The sequence below is a fragment of the Lagenorhynchus albirostris genome, chromosome 15, assembly GCF_949774975.1.
Source record: "Lagenorhynchus albirostris chromosome 15, mLagAlb1.1, whole genome shotgun sequence".
NCBI lineage: Eukaryota > Metazoa > Chordata > Mammalia > Artiodactyla > Delphinidae > Lagenorhynchus > Lagenorhynchus albirostris.
The window spans coordinates 30,041,598-30,062,376 of NC_083109.1; the positions used below are offsets into that span (position 1 = coordinate 30,041,598).

General features: G+C 37.5%; 1 protein-coding gene and 1 pseudogene across 2 annotated transcripts in view; one reads left to right on the top strand and one right to left on the bottom strand.

Annotated features, from left to right (window-relative positions):
* ATRN (attractin) overlaps positions 1-20,779 on the top strand; it is a 174,364-nt gene that overhangs the window by 17,834 nt on the left and 135,751 nt on the right. The gene's annotated exons all lie outside the window — the stretch shown is intronic.
* On the bottom strand, positions 1,131-2,183 carry LOC132505571 (glyceraldehyde-3-phosphate dehydrogenase-like; annotated as a pseudogene).

Sequence of the window (20,779 nt, forward strand, 5' to 3'; positions counted from 1 at the left end):
TACAATGGTGTGTTAGTTTCTGCTTTATAACAAAGTGAATCAGTTATACATATACATATGTTCCCATATCTCTTCCCTCTTCCAGCTCCCTCATTCTCACTCTTTTTAAAAATACGCATTTAGGGTCTTCTTCGATAGTCAATTTTTTCAGTGTCCCTTTTTTTTTTTTTTGCCTAACTTCTTATTTCATTCTAATTCCTCTGTACAATTTTCCCCCCCGGGTTATGAATTCTGTCCACTGATCTAAATGTCAGATAACATAAAACTCACCATTTTAAAGTGTACAGTTACGTGATTTTTAGTGTATTCATAAAGTTGTGCAACCATCATCACTATCTAATTCCAGAATATTTTCATTATGCCAAACAGAAACCCTGTACCTGTTAGCAGTCACTCCCCATTCCTCCTTCCTCCCAGTGCCTGACAACCACAGTCTACTTTCTGCTTATGGATTTTCTGTCCTAGGCATTTGTGGTCATTTGTGACCGACTTCTTTTACTTAGTGTAATGTTTTCAAGATTCATCCATGTTGTATCATATATCAGTACTTCATTCCTTTTTATGGCTGAATAATATTCCATAGTATACATATACCACATCTTATTTTTCCATCCATTAGTTGATGGACATTTGGGTTGCTTCCACCCTTTGCCTATTATGAATAATGCTGCTGTGAACATTCATGTACAAATTTTCGAGTGGACATATGGGTATGTCTCTTGGGTGTTTGCCTAGGAGTGGAATTGATGGGTCCATGGTAACTCAATGTTTACTTTTTGAGGAAGTGCCAAACTTTTTCACAGCAACTGTACCAGTTTACATTCCTACCAGCAGTGTATGAGAGTTGCATTTTCTCCACGTTCTCATCAATACTTACTTTCTGATGTTTTATTTATTTATTTATTTATTTATTTTCTGGGTACAGTGTACTTTATTGATGGTACATGACAAGGTAGGGCTCCCTAAGCCCCTCCTCCTCCCCTTCCTCAGGGGGTCTGGGATGGAAACCACGTGGAGGTCGGGAGATTCTCAAGTGTGTTGGAGGACGGAGTTGGGGCAAGGACTCCCCAGCAGCAGAGGACCTCTCTCTTCCTCTTGTGCTCCTGCTGGGGCTGGTGGTCCAGGGACTCTTACTCCTTGGAGGCCATGTGGACCATGAGGTCCACCACCTGTTGCTGTAGCCAAATTCATTGTCATACCAGGAAATGAGCTTGACAAAGTGGTCATTGAGGGCGATGCCAGCCCCAGCATTGAAGGTAGAAGAGTGGGTGTCACTGTTGAAGTCATAGGAGACAACGTGGTCCTCAGTGTAGCCCAGGATGCCCTTGAGGGGGCCGTCCACCGCTTGCTTCACCACCTTCTTGATGTCCTCGTATTTGGCAGGTTTCTCCAGGCGGCAGGTCAGATCCACGACGGACACGTTGGGGGTGGGGACGTGGAAAGCCATGCCAGTGAGCTTCCCATTCAGCTCAGGGATGACCTTGCCCACAGCCTTGGCAGCGCCAGTAGAAGCAGGGATGATGTTCTGGGCAGCCCCTCGGCCATCACACCACAGCTTCCCGGAGGGGCCATCCATGGTCTTCTGGGTGGCAGTGATGACATGGACCGTCGTCATGAGTCCCTCCATGATGCCGAAGTGGTCATGGATGACCTTGGCCAGGGGGGCCAAGCAGTTGGTGGTGCAGGAGGCATTGCTGACAATCTTGAGGTGGTTGTCATACTTCTCATGGTTCACGCCCATGACAAACATGGGGGCATCGGCAGAAGGGACAGAGATGATGACCCTCTTGGCTCCACCCTTCAAGTGAGCCCCGGCCTTCTCCATGGTGGTGAAGATGCCGGTGGACTCCACCACATACTCATCACCAGCATCACCCCATTTGATGTTGGTGGGATCTCACTCCTAGAAGATGGTGATGGCCTTTCCATTGACGACAAGCTTCCCGTTCTCAGCTTTGACTGTGCCATGGAACTTGCCGTGGATGGAATCATACTGGAACATGTAGACCATGTAGTGAAGGTCAATGAAGGGGTCATTGATGGCACCAATGTCCACTTTGCCAGAGTTAAAAGCAGCCCTGGTGACCAGGCACCGAATACGGCCAAATCCGTTCGCTCCGACCTTCACCATCTTGTCTCCGGGACGCAGCTGGCACTGCACACAAGACACGGCTGTCTGTCGAACGGGAGGAGCAGAGAGCTTTTCATTCATTTATTTTTTTAAAAAATATTTATTTGGTTGCATTGGTCTTAGTTGCAGCACGCGGGATCTTTGTTGCGGCATGTGGAATGTTTCGTTGCAGAGCGAGGGCTCTTCGTTGCAGTGCGTGGGCGTCTCTCTAGTTGTGGCGTGGGGACTTCTCTCTGGTTGTGGTGCGCAGGCTCGGTAGTTGCGTCACGTGGGCTCTCTAGTTGTGCGCGCGTGCTTAGTTGCCCAATGGCATGTGGGATCTTAGTTCCCCAACCAGGGATCAAACCTGTGTCCCCTGCATTGGAAGGTAGATTCTTAACCACTGGACTACCAGGGAAGTCCCATTCATTTATTGTTATAAAATTATTTATATAAATAAATGAATGAATGGCTATCCTAGTAAGTACAAGCTGGTATCTCATTATGGCTTTGATTTGTATTTCCCTAATGACTATTGGTTTTTAGTATCTTTTCATGTGCCTGTGTGGCCATTTGTATATCTCCTTTGGAAAAATGTCTACTCCAATCGTTTGACCATTTTCAAAATTATTTGTCTTTTTATTGTTGTGTTGTAAGAGTTCTTTATTTGTTCTGGATATTAGACCCTTTTCAGATATATGATTTGCAAATAATTTCCTCTTATTTTGTTGGTTGTTTTTCACAAGAACAACCTTGATAATGCTTTTTACATACAAAAGTTTAAAATTTTGATGAAGTCTAATTTTTCTTTTCTTTTTTTTTTTTGTTCATTTGCTTGTGCTTTAAGTGTCTTTCTTATCTAGGAAACCATTTCCTAATCCAAGGTCATGAAGATTTACACCTGTGTTTTCTTTTTAAGAGTTTTATAGGGTTAGCTTTTACATTTTGGTCTTTGATCCATTTTGAATTAATTTTTGTACATGCTGTGTGAGGTGGTGGTTCCACTTCATTTTGTTGCATGTGGATATCCAGTTGTTCCAGCACCATTTATTGAAGAGACTATTTTTCCCCCATTGAATGGTCCTGGTACCCATGTCAAAAATCAGTTAACTCTAGATGAATGGGTTTATTTCTAGACTCACAGTTATGTTCCATTGACCTATATGTTTGTTGTTATGTCAGTACCAGACCATCCTGATTAGTTTGTAATAAGTAGTTTTGTAATAAGTTTCAAAATCTTCATATATAGTTTTAAAAAAGTTTTATTTTGAGATAATCGTCGATCCATATACAGTTCTAAGAAATGATAGATTTCTTATATCTGTCACTCGTTTCTCTTAATAGTAACATCTTTGTAGTAACATCTCTTAATAGTAACATCTTGCATAACCATAGTACAAGAGCACAACCAGAATATTGGCATTGATACAGTCCATCAACCTTATTCAGATTTCACCAGTTTTACGTGCACTGATTTGTGTGTGTACGTGTATTTCCCCCATAGAAGTTTATTCTAATATAGTTCTATGCTTGAAGATAGTTTGAGTATCCTATCTTTTCTGTAATAAGGATTTGTAAATAAATGATTTTTTTCAGCTTTCTATGACCATGAGACCTCACATGCTGAAGATTTTCTTCTGAATTAACTAATTATTACAGTTACTTGTAGTATATAGCTGAGCAAATGACACAAATCTAATACACGTTTTTTGAAAAAACTTTTAAACATTTTTTATTGGAAAAGCATCTCTTGTTGAGATGGATAGTACTTTTAAAAATCTGTGATGAGGGACTTCCTTGGTGGCACAGTGGTTGAGAATCTGCCTGCCAATGCAGGGACACGGGTTCGAGCCCTGGTCTGTGAGGATCCTACATGCTGCAGAACAACTAAGCCCGTGCACTGCAACTACTGAGCCTGCGCGCCTAGAGCCTGTACTCCACAAGGAGAAGCCACCACAATGAGAGGCCCGCACACTGCAACGAGGAGTAGCCCCGGCTCGCCGCAACTGGAGAAAGCCCTCACGCAGCAATGAAGACCCAATGCAGCCAAAAAAAAAAAAAAAAAATCTGTGATGAAATAATTTACTGTTAGAACGAGACAGAATTTAGTGTAAATATTAATCCCTTTTCCCCTTTTGGTAAATGTAAAACTAATAAAACTTGTTAACATAAATAAGTTTTAAAATTATTTTTAAAAATATTTATTTATTTATTTTTTGGCTGCATTGGGGCTTAGTTGCAGCACGCGGGATCTTTCATTAATTGTGGCACGCAGGCTTAGTTTCCCTGTGGCATGTGGCATTGCAAGACAGATTCTTAACCACTGGACCACGAGGGAAGTCCCAAATAAGTATCTTTAAATGGAAGAAACTTCGTTGTGGCAGGGTCTGTCAAGTATTTGAACTCCTTTTAAATTATATGCCAAAAGTCAAATGATAGTCTTTCATCGAAAATTCGTTTTAAGTATGTACCAGGCAATAGCTGAGTTATATCTGCCTTCAGTTTTGTTGTAAGCAAAAAATTGGAAACCACCTGACTTTCAAAAGGATTTGTTACCTAGTCATTAGGAGTAAAATTGCTGGGTCAGAGCACTTCAATTTTAGATATTACTAAATTGTTCTTAAAAGGGATTGGTCTAGATTTTACTCCCATGTTTGGGTTCATTTTACTCGTTCATGTTTGGGTGTTCTAGTTTTTTTTTCACTCCAATCTGATGGGTATGAAATTGTATATGGTGGTTTTATTTTGTATTCTCTTGATTACTAGTAAGAGTGACTATCTTTCAATATGTTTAAAGGCCATATTTCATTTATGTTCATTTGAATTGCTTTTCCTTGCCTTTTGCCCATTTGTCATTTGGGTTGATTTTTAAATTAGTTTGTAAGAGTTCTTCATATATTCTGTATATTAATCCTGGGATTATATATGCAGCAATGATCTTCTTTTAGTAAAAGGCTTATTTTATTTTACAGTTCAAAAATTTTACCTATAATTGATTGGATAAATAATTGATAAGAAGGAACAAATATTACAGAAGAATTCTGAATATTATAAGCAGATACTTCCCTGTCTAGGATGCGGAGCTTAATTTCTCTCCACTGCCCTCCTTAAGTATAGGCAGTATTTAGTGACTCTTATCCAAAGAGTAGAATATGGAGAGGGGAAAAATAGTAACTTTACAGTGGAGAAACTTGGCAAGCACTACCTTGACCAAATGATCAGGGTTAACATTGCTGTGGTAAAATGTGTTGATATCATGTGCCCCCTGATATGATGTGATTAGGAGGGTATGTTGCTTCTGTGGCGTTTTTCCCAAAGCCCCGTAACCCCAATGTAATCATGAGAAAAACATCAGACAAATTGAGGGACATTCCACAAAATGCTTGATAGTACACTATCTCAAAACTGTCAAGGTCGTGAAAAACAAGGAAACACTAAGAAACTGTCATAGACCAGGGGGGAGACAAAGGAGACATGATGAATAAATGTAATGTGGTATCCTGGAACAGAAAATAGTATATTAGTGTAAAAACTGGAGAACTTCGAATAAAGTCTGGCGTTTAGGGAATAGAAAAGTACCAATATTGGTTTCTTAGTCTGGCAAATGTATCATAGTAATTTAATATGTTATCATTAGGTGAAACTGGATAAGAGGTGTCTGGGAATTCACTGTATCATCTCTGCAACTTTTCTGTAAATCCAAAATTATATTTTTAAAAAATTTATTAAGAAATTTTTACTTAATTTTGTTGAATCTAAGATGCCATCAATTATAAGATACACCATTATTTTATGTACTACTAAGAAAGAAAAATGTTTCTAGTATTATTAAGATATTGGTATCAGTTCTAAGAAGCACCTTGATTTCAGAGATATTAAATGAGAAAAGAAAGGCATGTCTTTGAACAGATGAAATATGGTCTTTTCTTAAATTGGTAATGCATTCAAAAGCTACAAAGGGATATATGATAGAAAGTTTTCCTTTCCCTCTCTGGGAATAGTCTGTCATCAGTTGTGTAGCTTTCCAGATATGTTAGCAGCATATATAAACAATTGCATATTTTATATGTTCTTCCTCCTCCTTTTTACATAAGAATGGCATATTTCCCCAATGATCTGTACTTTGCTTTTCCCTCTCCATCCTCACTGAGCAGCATATCTTAGAGATTCATACCAGTACATTTGAAAAAAAAATTCTTTGGTATTCCATTGCCTGGTTGTGTCTTAATTTATATAAAGGTGTTGAATGACCTTGTATCCATGTCATTTCACACATTTCTGGGTGTATTTTTAGGTTTAGTTCTCAGAAGTAAAATTGCTTTATCAGAGGGATATGTGCATTTTAGATTTTGTTAGGTATTGCCAAAAAGCTTTCCAAAAAGCTTTCCATAGAGATTTAGCCAACTTACATTACCACCAGCAATTATGGCTTGTCTTTAACTTTCTTTATGGTGTGTTTTTAACAGAAATTTAAATTTTAATGTAGTCAATTTTATCACTTTTTTTCCTTTATGGTTTGTGCTCTTTTTGTTATATTAAAAAATTCCTTTCCTTTACTGACCTTGTCAAGATATTCTCCTGTATTTCTTCCTCAACGTTAAAAAAATTTGCTTTTTCACTTTTTTTTCTTTTTTTTTTTTTTTTTTGCGGTACGCGGGCCTCTCACTGTTGTGGCCTCTCCCGTTGCGGAGCACAGGCTCCGGACGCGCAGGCTCAGCGGCCATGGCTCACGGGCCCAGCCGCTCCGCGGCATGTGGGATCTTCCCGGACCGGTGCACGAACCTGTGTCCCCTGTATCAGCAGGCGGACTCTCAGCCCTTGCACCACCAGGGAAGCCCTGCTTTTTCACTTTTTGATCTTTCTTCTACCTGTAATTTATTTTTATGTATAGTTTGTTATGACCTAATTTAGTTATTTTTATTTGGTAAGCAGTTGTCCCAGTCCCATTTATATAATAGTATACTTTCCTCCCTACAGATTTGAAATACACCTTAGTTACATAAAACTTCAAATTTCTCCTGGTTGTTTTTAGCCCTTTGTTCCTTTTATTTCAACAAAAATCCTTGTTGAGATTTTTGATTGGAATTTCACCTGATATTGAGATTAGCCTGGAGAAGTTCGTCATGTTTATCAATAGAGTCTTATCATCTAGAACATGCTTTATATTTCCACTTATTTAGATACCTTTTATGTCTTTAAGTAAATTCTTATAACTTTTTTCCAAATGGTCTCACATACTTTTATTGGATTTACCCCTAGATGTATAATTTTGTTGCTGTTGCTAAACCTAATTGATTACTGTAGTACATAGGAATGAAATTTTTATTTTTATTTTTATCAGTATTATCATTATAACAGTAAGCAATATTTAGCTCATAAGTCTCTATGGTTATCTGGGTGACTTGGCTGATCTCTGGTGAGTTTACCTGTATGGGTCTAGGCAGGAGCTTAGCTGGGCTTATCTGGTAGGGATGGGGTGTCGAAACTCTCTAATCCTCCTTGAACCAGAAACTGTCCGATTCTTACCATCGTTGTGATGGTAGAAATGCAAAAGCAGAATTGATTTTCTTATATATTGAACTTATATCTAGGAAACCTTCTGAAATTCTTGTAGTACTTAGAGCTTGTGAATTCTACTAAGTTTTCTATGTTGATAATCATGCTGCCAATAAGTTGTAATAGTATCTTTCTTTTTTAAAAATAAATTTATTTATTTTTGGCTGCACTGGGTCATCAATGCCGCACGCGGGCTTTCTCTAGTTGCGGCGAGCGGGGACCACCCTTCATTGCGGTGCACGGGCTTCTCATCGCAGTGGCTTCTCATGTTGCGGAGCATGGGCTCTAGGTGTGCGGGCTTCAGTAGTTGTAGCACGCAGGGTCAGTAGTTGTGGCTCACGGGCTCTAGAGCGCAGGCTCAGTAGTTGTGGCGCATGGGCTTAGTTGCTCTGCAGCATGTAGGATCCTCACGGACCAGGGCTCAAACCCGTGTCCCCTGCATTGGCAGGCGGATTCTTAACCACTGCACCACCAGGGAAGCCTGTAATAGTTTATTTCTGATCTGTATACTCTGTGCTTCTTTTTCTTGTCTAATTATTGAATTGTTTAAGGTCTATAGGACATTGTTGAACAGTCTTGTTTCTGACTTCAAAGAAATCTTCTAGAATAGTGCCTGGCACATAGTAGGTGACCAGTGATCATATAGCTTTTGTCCTTTAATCTGTTAATGTGTTAAGTTACACTGATAGACTTTCTAATTGTTTGACCATCCTTAATATCCCTGAAATGAACTCAATTTGGCCATGATATATTTTTTAATGTAGATTTTCTGAATTTGATTTGGTAATATTTTGTTTTGGGTTTTTATATCTATGTTCATGAGGTTTTCTTTTGGCAAGGGTATCACATTTTGTCTATTGTCTTTATTTTGTCTTCACCCTTAAATGCAGATATGTTTGGGGACAGAATTTAAGACCGTCTGTATAGAAGACTGGCCAGTTCAGGGAGTTGGGCTGAGCTACTGTAGGAATAAGCTTGGATGAGAATTTAATCTAGGGCATCATTGGCCTAGGGATAGAAGAGGGACAAAATGGGGAGAGAAGAGGGACAAAAATTGGAGTGGTTTTGTAGGCTGAGTGAATGGGGTGAGGTAAAGGAAGAGTTGATAAGGTTTGAAAGGTAGGGTGGATGATGACAAAATTGTGGGGGGAAAAAAGAAAAACCAAGAGGTAAAAAGAAGTGGATTTAATTACTTAATTTTTTTTTAATTACTTAAATTTTTAATACAGGAAATATTAGTCTGAAAGGGGTCTGGCTTTGTGCTAGAAATATAGTTTGGGCAGTTGTTATCATATAGACGCTAGAGGAAGCTGTGAATGCATATGGGATTGCATCTAGGGGGATCATAGAGAACTGGATTCAGGACAACTCCAAGGACAGAGCCCAGGATTTGAGCAAAGGAATTGTCCCTTTTATGGAGTCTTTCAAGGTAGATGATTTATTATTTTTTACAAATGTGAGGGATCCATATTACCTTGTGGTAGTTTTGATTATCATTATGGATGGTTATAGTAGGATATTAAACATTAAAGCATATAGCACTCATGATAGTTATAGATTTATTATTTTTAAGTAATTAGGACATGTGCTTAATCTGTTACATTTTAGGGCTATTACTATAAATTTTCATGATGAACTTTTCTCATTGTATGTTGATTTTAAAGAATTATTAGATCAAAAATTTCTAACTAAAAATGAAAGTTTAGAATGTAGAAATATTTTTAGTATTGGTGTCAAAAATTCAGCCACTTACTTCAACACCTAGATTCCAAGATTGTATGTGGAAGATTTGTTCTTAATTCAGAGTATGTATTAGAATCATTTGTGGAGCTTTTAAAGACACTAATGCAATGCTGGGTCCCATCTGAGAGTGGTTAGTGTTGTGGCCCTATCATTTATCGTTTGTTTTTTAAGCCTCTATGGGTGATTTTGTTGTATACTCCAGTTGAGAACCCTATATCATGGATTTGGGCAGGGGCTAAATTTGTCAGTGTATTTTTTTCTTGGTTATATAGTTAACTTCTTTGCTTAATACTGTGACAGCAGAGGCCAGAATACCAGCAGATTAGTTGATCTGTCCTCCTCAGTGAGACTACTTGCATTTTTATGTGAACTTGAATTATGAAACAAAATTCAATAGCAGGTTAGTCTGAGCTCAGATTACTAAGAGGACTAGTTAAAAAAAATATGGTATGTCCACACAATGGAGTACTATAAATGGAGTAGCTATAAAAAGGAATGAGGATAATCTACATATCAGTTATGTGGTCATCTCAAGACTATATTGTTAAATGGAAAAAGCAAGGAGCAAAACAATGGCATTGTATGCTACTAGTTTTCAAATAAGGGGGCTATACAAATATATACACCTACATTGTTGTGTATATACATAGACCAAACAAAGGAATGATAAACCAAAAACTAAGAAAAATGATTACTCTAAGGAAAGGGAGGGAATGGGGTGGCAGAAACAGGTATAGAACCTAGACTTCTGAATGTACTTTGTGGATTAGGTTTTAGAATCATGCAAATGCTTTACCATATTATAAAACAAAAATGAAATAAAATTAGAGAAAAAAGGTAATTCCTAAATGCAAAATGAAACGTGAACCTAAATGTGTATCAAGTTTGAGGCTGAAGCACATAGAGACTATTTCAGGTCACCTTGAAGTATAGTAATTTGGATGTTTCTAGTGGTATATACTCCCAAGGATAAGGAACTGCAAAGATATCATAAACGGTTTCTAGTAATCGTATAACTGGTAGTAATATTGGTATTGTTATTCTGGAGGTGTGTATCATAAAGTAAACAAGTGAATACTTATATTGGATTGAGACCCTAGATTTTTGAATGGAAAAGAGATATAATCAGAGAGTTGGGTAAGAATTCTAGGATCCTAAATTTGAGTTGGAAATGTCAGTATGAGCTCATGATGTATTTTTTCCCTTTTAAAAATGTATTTCCTAATTCTCTCTACTGAAAAATCTCAGAAATTAAGCTAGGTAGCATTAAGCACTTCTAGTGTCAGACTTTGTTCTCTTAAAAAATAGTTCTCACTAGAAGGAACCTGGGGTACATTGGAAAAATGTCTTATTTCAGGTTGGAGTCAGAAAATCTATAGTATGAGCCTGGAACATATTATCGTATCACATCACAAGCTATTGGGGAGATTTCTGTTTCTATCAATGGCAGAATAGCTTTTTCTAAGGCAGCACTCCAACTGAGAACAACTAGAAAAGCTGGAAGATATTTTTTTAAAGTTTGTTTGGAGGCTTTGGAGAGTGAGCAAGGCAGACAACAAGGACTTGAGAGGCCAAAATTTTGGAGAAAAGGAGAGCACAGAGGGGTGAGGCCAACTTTTGGTATAGGTTTCCCCATGGAGTGATTGGCTGATTTGAAACATAGCTAAGAGGTTGAGCAGAAAGTGGTGGCAGAGAGGCTGAGATTCTAAGCAGAGATTTTGGTAGTCATGCAGAATTGGGGGACAGAATTGGAGTTCAGAGCTTGCAAAGAATGACAGGCACTGGAAAACACCCCAAGCTTTTAGCTGAGAACCCTTAAGGATAGACTACACTTTATGCTTAAGGGTGAACTCAAAATAGATCAGCTCTCAAAAAAAGCTGAAGCCAAGCTTTCAAATCACCTCAGTCCTTGATTGGATTAAGATCTGTTCCTAGCTTTGTTGCTTGCTAGAAGCAGATATAAATCTTCTCTGGAGGAAGACACTGTCATCAATCATTGATTCAGGTTATCTGTATAGTTTTTATATACTTAGTGATAATATATGATGTATTTATATGTAACTATATATAGTATATATTTATAATGTGGTAAATATTTATAAAACTTAGTCTGGCATTCAATTTAAAAAAAGATGTATAAAAGTGAAAGAACTGACTGAAAATCAAGAGAGAAAATAGATAATTGAAAAGACCCATAGGGAGACTTCCAGTACAGATGAGATGGTATATACCCATTTTTCCCAGCTAAATCCAACTATAAGTCCTGGAATTTGTGCAGAAGACAACCAAAGGAGAACTGTGAATGGTTCTAGGAAGGTGATCTGGTTCGGGACCATAGGACTGAAAGAACAGCATAGCCATAGCATTTTGCATTCCCCCCACAAAAGAAGGCCACTTAGTTCTGGTGTTTCCTGGCCTCCCCATCCTGACCTAACAACAGAACACAGTCCAGGTAGGTTCATGCCTCCCCTGAATCAAATGGGAGTCCCTCTGAAAACATCATGCAAATTCGATACCATTGGCAAGGGGGATCAACTATGAGCCCCCACTGAATATGAGTGCTGAGGAGAAGCATACTCCTTCCCACCTGTCTTGAGACTTCCCTTTTCTGCTGAGAGATATCAAGGCAGGTAGGCAGAACTGACAAGAGAGACTCTGCTACAGTAAGCATTCTAGTCTGAGAAGCATCTTTCTCCTTGAGGGCTTGAGACTCTCCTCCCCAACCCAAAGACCCCAAGGTGGGCACTACTGGCAAAAAGGACACAGCTACAACTGGCCTAGTCCTAAGTCTCTTTGGCTGTGTGGGCTTGAGCTGCTTCTCCCCTGCCCAAGAGACACAGGGGCAGATGGGTGGAACTGGCAAGAGGGGTCCAGCTGTAGCAAAGGGCACATTCTGGGAAGCCTGTTTGTCTCTGTGGACTCATGACTTGCCTTTACTACTCAGAGACACTTGGAAACTGAGGGGAAACCTAGGGCCATTACAGACTTTCCCCACCAAGAGGCACTTGGCAACACTCCTTTTACCCCCTCAGGCAGCACTAGCAGGGACCAGCGGGAGCCCAGTGGTACCAGATAAACAAAGTAAGCCAAATAAGACCACAAAGGCTCTGAAAATTAACCTGCCATTTGAACAATAGCCCAGAAAAGTAGGCCAAGATCCACATGCTAAAACTAAACAGGGTGACAACCTGCTAAAATAAAAGATTTAATAAGACCCTATGTTAGTGATGTTCTAACATAATAGACAAAATATTCAAGATACAATAGAAAATCACTCATCATACCAATAACAAAGGAAACTGCAACTTGAATTAGAAAAGGCAACAGACACCAACACATGGTGAATCAGATGTTGGAATTTTCTCAGAATTTTAAACTAGCTGTTATAAAAATGCTTCAAAATCAATTTAAAATATCTTGAAACAAAAAAACAAAATCTTAGCAACAAACCAAATAAAATTAATTAGAACCAAATTTAAAATGATATTAGAACCAAATGGAAATTTTAGAATTGAAAAGCACAGTAGCAGCAACAACAATGAAAAAGTGGCTGGATGGGCTCAATAGTAGAGTGACCATGAATAATAGACGGTAGCATCAGTAAACCTGAGAACAAAACCATAGAATTCACCCAATCTAAACAGAAAACAGACTAGAGAAAATGATCTATGAAGGACAAAAGATACAGCATTCGTGTTATTGAAGTCCCAGAAGGAAAAGAGAGAATGGGACTGAAAGAGTATTTGAAAGAAATATGGCTGAAATTTTACCAAATTTGGCAAAAGAAACAAATCTACAGACCCAAGAAACTGTGCAAATCCCATATAGGATAAACCCAAGGAAATCTACACCAAATGCATCTTGAATTAAACTCTTGAAATCTAAAGGCACAGGACACAAGATTAATATACAGAAGTAAACTGCTTTCCTGTGTATCAGCAATGAAGAAGTAGAATTTGAACTTAGGAACAATGCCATTTACATCAGCACTCCCAAAAGTGAAATACTGGGGATAAGTCTAACAAAATATGTATAAGATCTATATGAAGAAATCAACAAAACTCTGATGAACAAAATCAACAAAGAACTAAATAAATGGAGAGATGTTGCTTGTTCATGGATCAAAAGACTCAGTGTTGTCTTTTGATCTAAGATCAGTTCTTCCCAACTTGATCTATAAATCAATGTAATCCTATTCAGAATCTTAGCAAATTATTTTGTGGATATTGACAAACTGATGCTAAAGTTTATATGGAGAGACAAGAGACCCAGAATAGCCAACATAAGATTGAAGGAGGAGGGCAAAGTTTGAGGGCTGACACTACCTGACAGCAAGGCTTACTATAAAGCTACAATGGTACCACAAGACATTGTGGTATTGGTGAAGGAATAGACAGATAAGTGGAATAGAGTAGAGGGCCAGAAACCTAAAGACAAAAAAAAAAGTCTTGAAAGTAGCCAGGTAGAAATGATGCAGTACCTATGGGGAATATCAATTCAAATAACAATAGATTTCTCATTTGAAACCATGGGCGCCATTGGAAGTGGCACAATATTTCAAGTGCTGAAATAAAAGAACTGTCAATTTTGAATTCTGTATCTAGCACAGTTGTCACTCAGGAAATAAAGGGAAATAAAACATTCTCAGGTGATGAAAAACTAAAAGAAGTTGTTGCTAGCAGACCTAAAGAAACAATAAAGGAACGAATCGTGGAGTGTCAGGAAAGAGATGATGGAGAGAGTAGAAATATCGACGTATACAATAATAGACTCTCCTTTTCCTCCTGAATTTTAGCAGTCATTGATGATTGAATCAAAAACATAAAACCCTTTGATACTAAATATGATGGTAGTAAAGATAAAGGACCTAAATGGAAGTGAGGTTTCCATACTCCACTCAAAGTGGTAAAACGTTATTACTAGAAGATTGTTGGGCTTCCCTCGTGGTGCAGTGGTTAAGAATCTGCCTGCCAGTGCAGGGGACATGGGTTTGAGCCCTGGTCTGGGAAGATCCCACATGCCACAGAGCAGCTAAGCCCATGTGCCACAACTACTGAGCCTGTGCTCTAAAGCCCATGAGCCACAACTACTGAGCCTGCATGCTACAACTACTGAAGCCCACCTGTCTAGAGCCTGTGCTCCACAACGTGAGAAACGACTGCGATGAGAAGCCTGTGCACTGCAACGAAGAGTAGCCCCTGCTCGCCGCAACTATAGAAAGCCTGTGTGCAGCAATGAAGACCCAATACAGCCAAAAATAAATAAAATAAATTTATTTTAAAAAAAGATTGTTATAAATCACATATGTATATTCTAATACCTAGAGTAACCACTGAGAAAACTATACAAAAAGATAAAAACAGTATACATAAGTCAAGGTAAAATCTTTAAAAATGTTCAGATGACCCACAGGAAGGCAAAAGAGAGAAACAGAAGAATGAGATCCAGAGAAAACAAATATAAAACAACAGATAGAGTGGAGACTTAAGCCTTAACATATCAGTAGTGATGAAAAAACGTGACCAAGTTATATACTGCTTCTGGGAAAGTCACTTCAAATTCAACAATGTAGTAGGTAGAAAGTAAAAGAATGGAAAAATTATACCATATAAACATTACTTTTAAAAAGAGCAGGAATGGCTTTATTAATATTTTATAGATTAGATTTTAGAGTATAGAAAATTGCCAGAGACAAAGAGAGACATTACATAAAGATAAAAACAACGGATTAAACATTGGCAGGGATTAAGGATAGTGTGTGAGGAAGATGTGGGAGGCAGGTGTGTGTGGTTATTAAAGGGCAATATGAGGAATCCATGTATTTTTGGAACTGTGCATATCTTGACTGTGGTGGTGGATACATGAGTCTACACAGGTGACAAAATTGTACAGAACTTACACAAACACACATACATGTACACACATAAGTAAAATTGTGGAAATCGGAATAAGATTGATTTATCAATGTCAGTATTATGGTTGTGACATTATACTGTAGTTTTGGAAAAGTGTTACTATTTGAGGAAATTGGTTAAAGTGTACAAGGAATCACTGTATTTTTTCTAACTGCATGTGAATCTATTATTTCAACTAAAATTTAAATTATTTAAAAGAAAGAGGCTCAGGGAGACTAAGAAGACATAATAACTAAATGCAGTGTAGGATTCTGGATTGGCTCTTGGAACAGGAAAAGGACATTAGGGAGGCACACACACACCAGGAAGCCAGCAGTCGTAATGATTAGAAACAGGCTTTGAGATAAATAATAACTATTTTTAAGAATTTAAGTGACAAGATGAGCAATTTCATCAGAGAATTAGAAAGTATAGAAAAGAAATTAGTGGAAACTGAAAATACATTTACTGATTTTAGGAACCTTAGACACAGATGAAGAGAAAATCAGTGGGTTGCAAAATATATAGGAATAAAATAACTGGACAGAAATACAGAGAGACAAAGGGGTGAAAAATACCTGATCATTCCCTCTCTCTGTATGTGTGTCTCTGTCTCACACACACAAACACACTCACATACATAGTTTATTTCCTTGAAGCACTTGAGAACAAGCTGTGTGTGTGTGTGTGTGTGTGTGTGTGTGTGTGTGTATGTGTATGTGTATATATGTATCATGGCTCTTGACCCTTTAAAATACTTTAGCATGTATTTTCTAAGAATAGTGATTAAGAGACGTAAGATTTAAGTCTTAAGGTATAGTTTTCACCATCAGTAAGTCTGACATTGATATAATGCTTTTATCTACTGTTTGTACTCCCCATTGTCAACTGACCGAATAATGACCTTTCTGTCATTTCCCTGCCTCCAGTACAAGATCCAGTCTAGGGTTAGGTATTGCATCTGATTGTCATGTCTGAGCCTGATTTAATCTGGAACAAGGGTCAGCACACCTTTTCTGTAAAGGACCAAATAGTAAGTATTTTTGTCTTTGTCTCGATCACAACTGCTCACTTCTGCTATTGTAGCACTGAGCAGCCATTGCCAGTAAGTGTGCAAAAGATTGTGGCTGTGTTCCAATAATATTTTCATGAACAAATGGCAGGCTGGATTTTGACCAAGGACTATAGTTTGCCAGCTCCTGATCTAAAACATTTCTACTGCCTTTCTTTGTTGTTCTTTGTTGTTTTTAATGATATTGGCATTTTTTCATAAATACAGCCCCCCGGTTTTATTCACTTTTTAAAATTTTGCTTTTGTTTCATGTTTCCTCATGGTTAGATTCAAGTTATGCATCCTTGGCTGGGATGCTGCTTAGGTGGGGAGGTATCCTTCTCACGGTATCACATGTGGAGGCATACAATGCCTATCTGTCCCTTATTTTTTATATTTTATTTTCCTGTTTGAGATACTGTCTTATTTTTCCACTAATTCCTCCTTGCAACCGTTAAGCAATATGTGAGGAGACGCTTTAAGACCATGCACATATCCTGCTCCTCGTCAGATTTTCTTCCTGCTTTTTTACATCCATTGATATTAAAAATACTTTAATACTCCTCTCTCAGTAACTAACAGAAGAAAGATTTGAAAACACTTGGCCTAATTGACATATAGAGAATACTGCACTATACAGTTACTGTACTCTTCTAATGTTCATGAATCGAAGAAGAAACCACCCCAGTAATTTGAAAATATTTCAAACTGGATGGTAATGAAAATATTTTATCTCAAAGCTTTGGGATACCACTAGTGCCATGCTGAGAATGAAAGTTACAGCTTTAAATGCATACATTAAAAAAGAAGAAAGATTGAATCAGTGATCTAAGTTACCAACTCAAGAAAATAGAAAAAGCACTACAAAATATAAAGCCATGGGAATGAAATAATATAGATAAGAGAAAAATTAATATAAAACCTATGCAATACAGAGGCTTAACAAAGGTAAGCATTAAAAGACTAGTAAAATTGATAAACTGCTAGAGAGATTGATAAAGAGAAAAAGAAACAGAAATTACTGATATCAGTGATGATAAAGGGGCCATCACTATGGATCCTACAGACATTGGAAAAATCATACGAGGATATTATTAACAAGTTTATTCCAATAAATTTGAAAAATTTAAATGGAGTGGTAAACTCTAGTAAAACTAATTTACTAAAAAGACAACTCCAGGCCCAGATGACTTCAATAGTGAATTCTTGCAAACTTTTATAGGACCGATCTTACACAGACTCTTCTAGAACATAGGAAGAGAGGTGAAATCCATTGTTTTTATGCAGCCAGCATATGTTTGTTATCAAAACCTGACAAAGAAGGAAAGCAGCAGGTCAGTCTAACTTACAAACATATTAAAAAAAATTTTTTTAAATATTTGCAAACTGTATCCAGCAAAATATAAAAAGAATCATGACCAAATTGAACCCAACTTTGGGTTTCTTAGATTTGAGAAATTCAAGGTCGATTTAACAGAATAAAGGAGAAAAACCAAATGATCGTTTAATTAGATGGACAGTTTTTTAAAAAGAAAATAGAGTTCAGTACTCATTAGTGGTAAAAAAGAAAATCTTTAGTTTAAAGAATAGGGACTTCCCTGGTAGTCTGGTGGTTAAGACTCTGCACTCCCAATGCAGGGGGCCCGGGTTTGATCCCTGGTCAGGGAGATCCCTGGTCAGGGAACTAGATCCTGCGTGCTGCAGCTAAGAGCCCGCATGCCACAACTAAAAGATCCCAATGCTGCAATTAAAAATCCCACATGCCGTAACTAAAAGATACCACATGCCACAACTAAAGATGCCACATGCTGCAACGAAGATCCAGCATGTGGCAACGAAGATCCCACGTGCTGCAACTAAGACCTGGTGTAGCCAAATAAATTTAAAAAAAGAAAGGAAGAAAAAATAGAAAATTACTTCCTTAATCTGGTGAAGACTTCATACAAAGAATTTAGGGTAAATATCACACTGTAGGGTGAAATATTGAAAGCTTTCACCTGAGATTGGGAACAAGACAGGGATACTTACCATTACCAGTTCTTTTCAGTGTAATAATGGAGATCTTAACCAGTTGTAATAAGACAAGAAGATAACAAAATATAATTAAAATGTTAGAAGAAAATAAAATAGTAATTTTTTTTACAGATAATATGCCTGTATTGTTCATAGTTTTTGCCTGGGATAACCAGGAGAATGGTGATCCAATCATAGAGATGATAGTTTCGTTGCAAAAAATATATGCAGTTGGTACTTAAGGCTTTGAGACAGTTTGAGATCACTTACCCAGTGAATTTAGGTAGAGAAGCAGACTGAGGTTGGAGCCTTGGGGCATTCCTACATTTAGATATTGGGATAAGCAGTTGGACTTACTAAAGGGGACTGAGAAGAAGCTGCCTGTGAGTCCAGAGTGTAGGGTTTGGGAAACCAAGTGGAGAAAGTGTTTTAAGAAAGAGGGAGGCGCCCTGATTTCGAACTATATTACGAAGCTACAGTAATCAAAACAGTATGGTACTGGAACAAAAACAGACATATACATCAGTGGAACAGAATACAGAGCCCAGAAGTGAGTTCACACTTATATGGGCAATTATCTATGATAAAGGAAGCAAGAATATACAATGGGGAAAAGACAGCCTCTTGAATAAATGGTATTGTGAAAACTGGATAGCTACATGCAAAAGAATCAAACTGGACTACTCTCACACCATGCACAAAAATAAATTCAAAATGAATTAAAGACTTAAATATAAGACATGAAACCATAAAACTTCTACAAGAAAACATAGGCAGTATGCTCTTTGACATCACTCTTAGTTTTTTTGGATATGTCTCCTCAGGCAAGGGAAACAAAAGCAAAAATAAACAAATGGGACTACATCAAACTAAGTATCTTTTGCACAGTGAAGGAAACTGTCAACAAAACAAAAAGGCCACCTACTGAGTGAGAGAAGGTATTTGCAAATGGTATTTTCAATATGAGGTTAATATCTAAAATATACAAAGAACTCATACAGCTCAATATGAAAAAACAAAGAAACAACCTGACTAAAAAATGGGCAGAGGATCTGAATAGACATTTTTCCAAGGAAAACATACAGATGGCCAACAGCACATGAAAAGATGCTCAACATCACTAATCATCAGGTAAATGCAAATCAGAATCACAATGAGATATCACCTCATACCATTCAGAATGGCTATTTTCAAAAAGACAACAAATAACAAGAATTGGTGAGGATGTGGAGAAAAGGGAACCCTGTGCACTGTTGGTGGCAATGTAAATTGGTGCAGCCACTATGGAAAACAGTATGAAGATTCCTCAAGAATTAAAAAGAGCCACCATATGATCCAGCAACTCCTCTTCTGGGTATTTTATCCAAAGAAAAGAAAACACCAATTAGAAAAGATATATATATATATATATCCCTATGTTCACTGCAGCATTATTTACAATAGCCAATATATGGAAGCAACCTAAGTGCCCATCAATAGATGAATGGATAAAGCTGTGGTGTATAAATGCAATGGAATATTACTCAGCTGGAAAAAGAATGAAATCTTGCCATTTGTGACAACGTGGATGGACCTAGAGCATATTATGCTAAGTGAAATAAGAGAAAGACAAATACTGTATGAGTTCACTTACATGTGGAATCTAAAAAACAAAACAAATAGAGTTGTATATACAGAGGACAAACAGGTGGTTGCTAGAGGGGAGGGGAGTGGAGGAGGAGAGAAATAAGTGGAGATTAAGAGGCACAAACTTAGAGTTGCAAATGAATCACAGGTATGAAATGTACAGCGTGGTGACTATAGCCAATAACTATGTAATATCTTTGTATGATGACATATTGTACCTGGACTTATCATTGTGATAATTTTGACATGTATAGAAGTATTAAAACACTATGTTATGTAACAGGAACTAACATAGTGTTGTAGGTCGATTATACTTCAGAAACAAACAGAAAAAGAGATCAGATTTGTGGTTACCAGAGGCAGGGGGTGGGGGGAGGGGGAATTGAATGAAAGTAGTCAAAAGGTACAAAATTCTAGTTATAAGATAAGGAAGTACTAAGGATGTACATGATACATTTAATTAACACTGCTGTATGTTATATATGAGAGTTGTTAAGAGACTAAATCCTAAGTGTTCTCATCACAAGGAAAAACTTTGTTTTCTATTTCTTTAATATTGTATCTATATGAGATGATGGATGTTCACTAAATTTATTGTGATAATCATTTCTTGAAGTATGTAGGTCAAATCATTATACTATACACCTTAAACTTAGGTAGTGCTGTATGTCAATTATCTCAATAAAATTGGAAGAAAACAAAAGATTAAATGCAAAAAAAAAAATAAAGAGGGAGTCATCAGCTACTTCAGATGTGTAAGAGAGTGAAGTAAGAAGGGATCTGAGA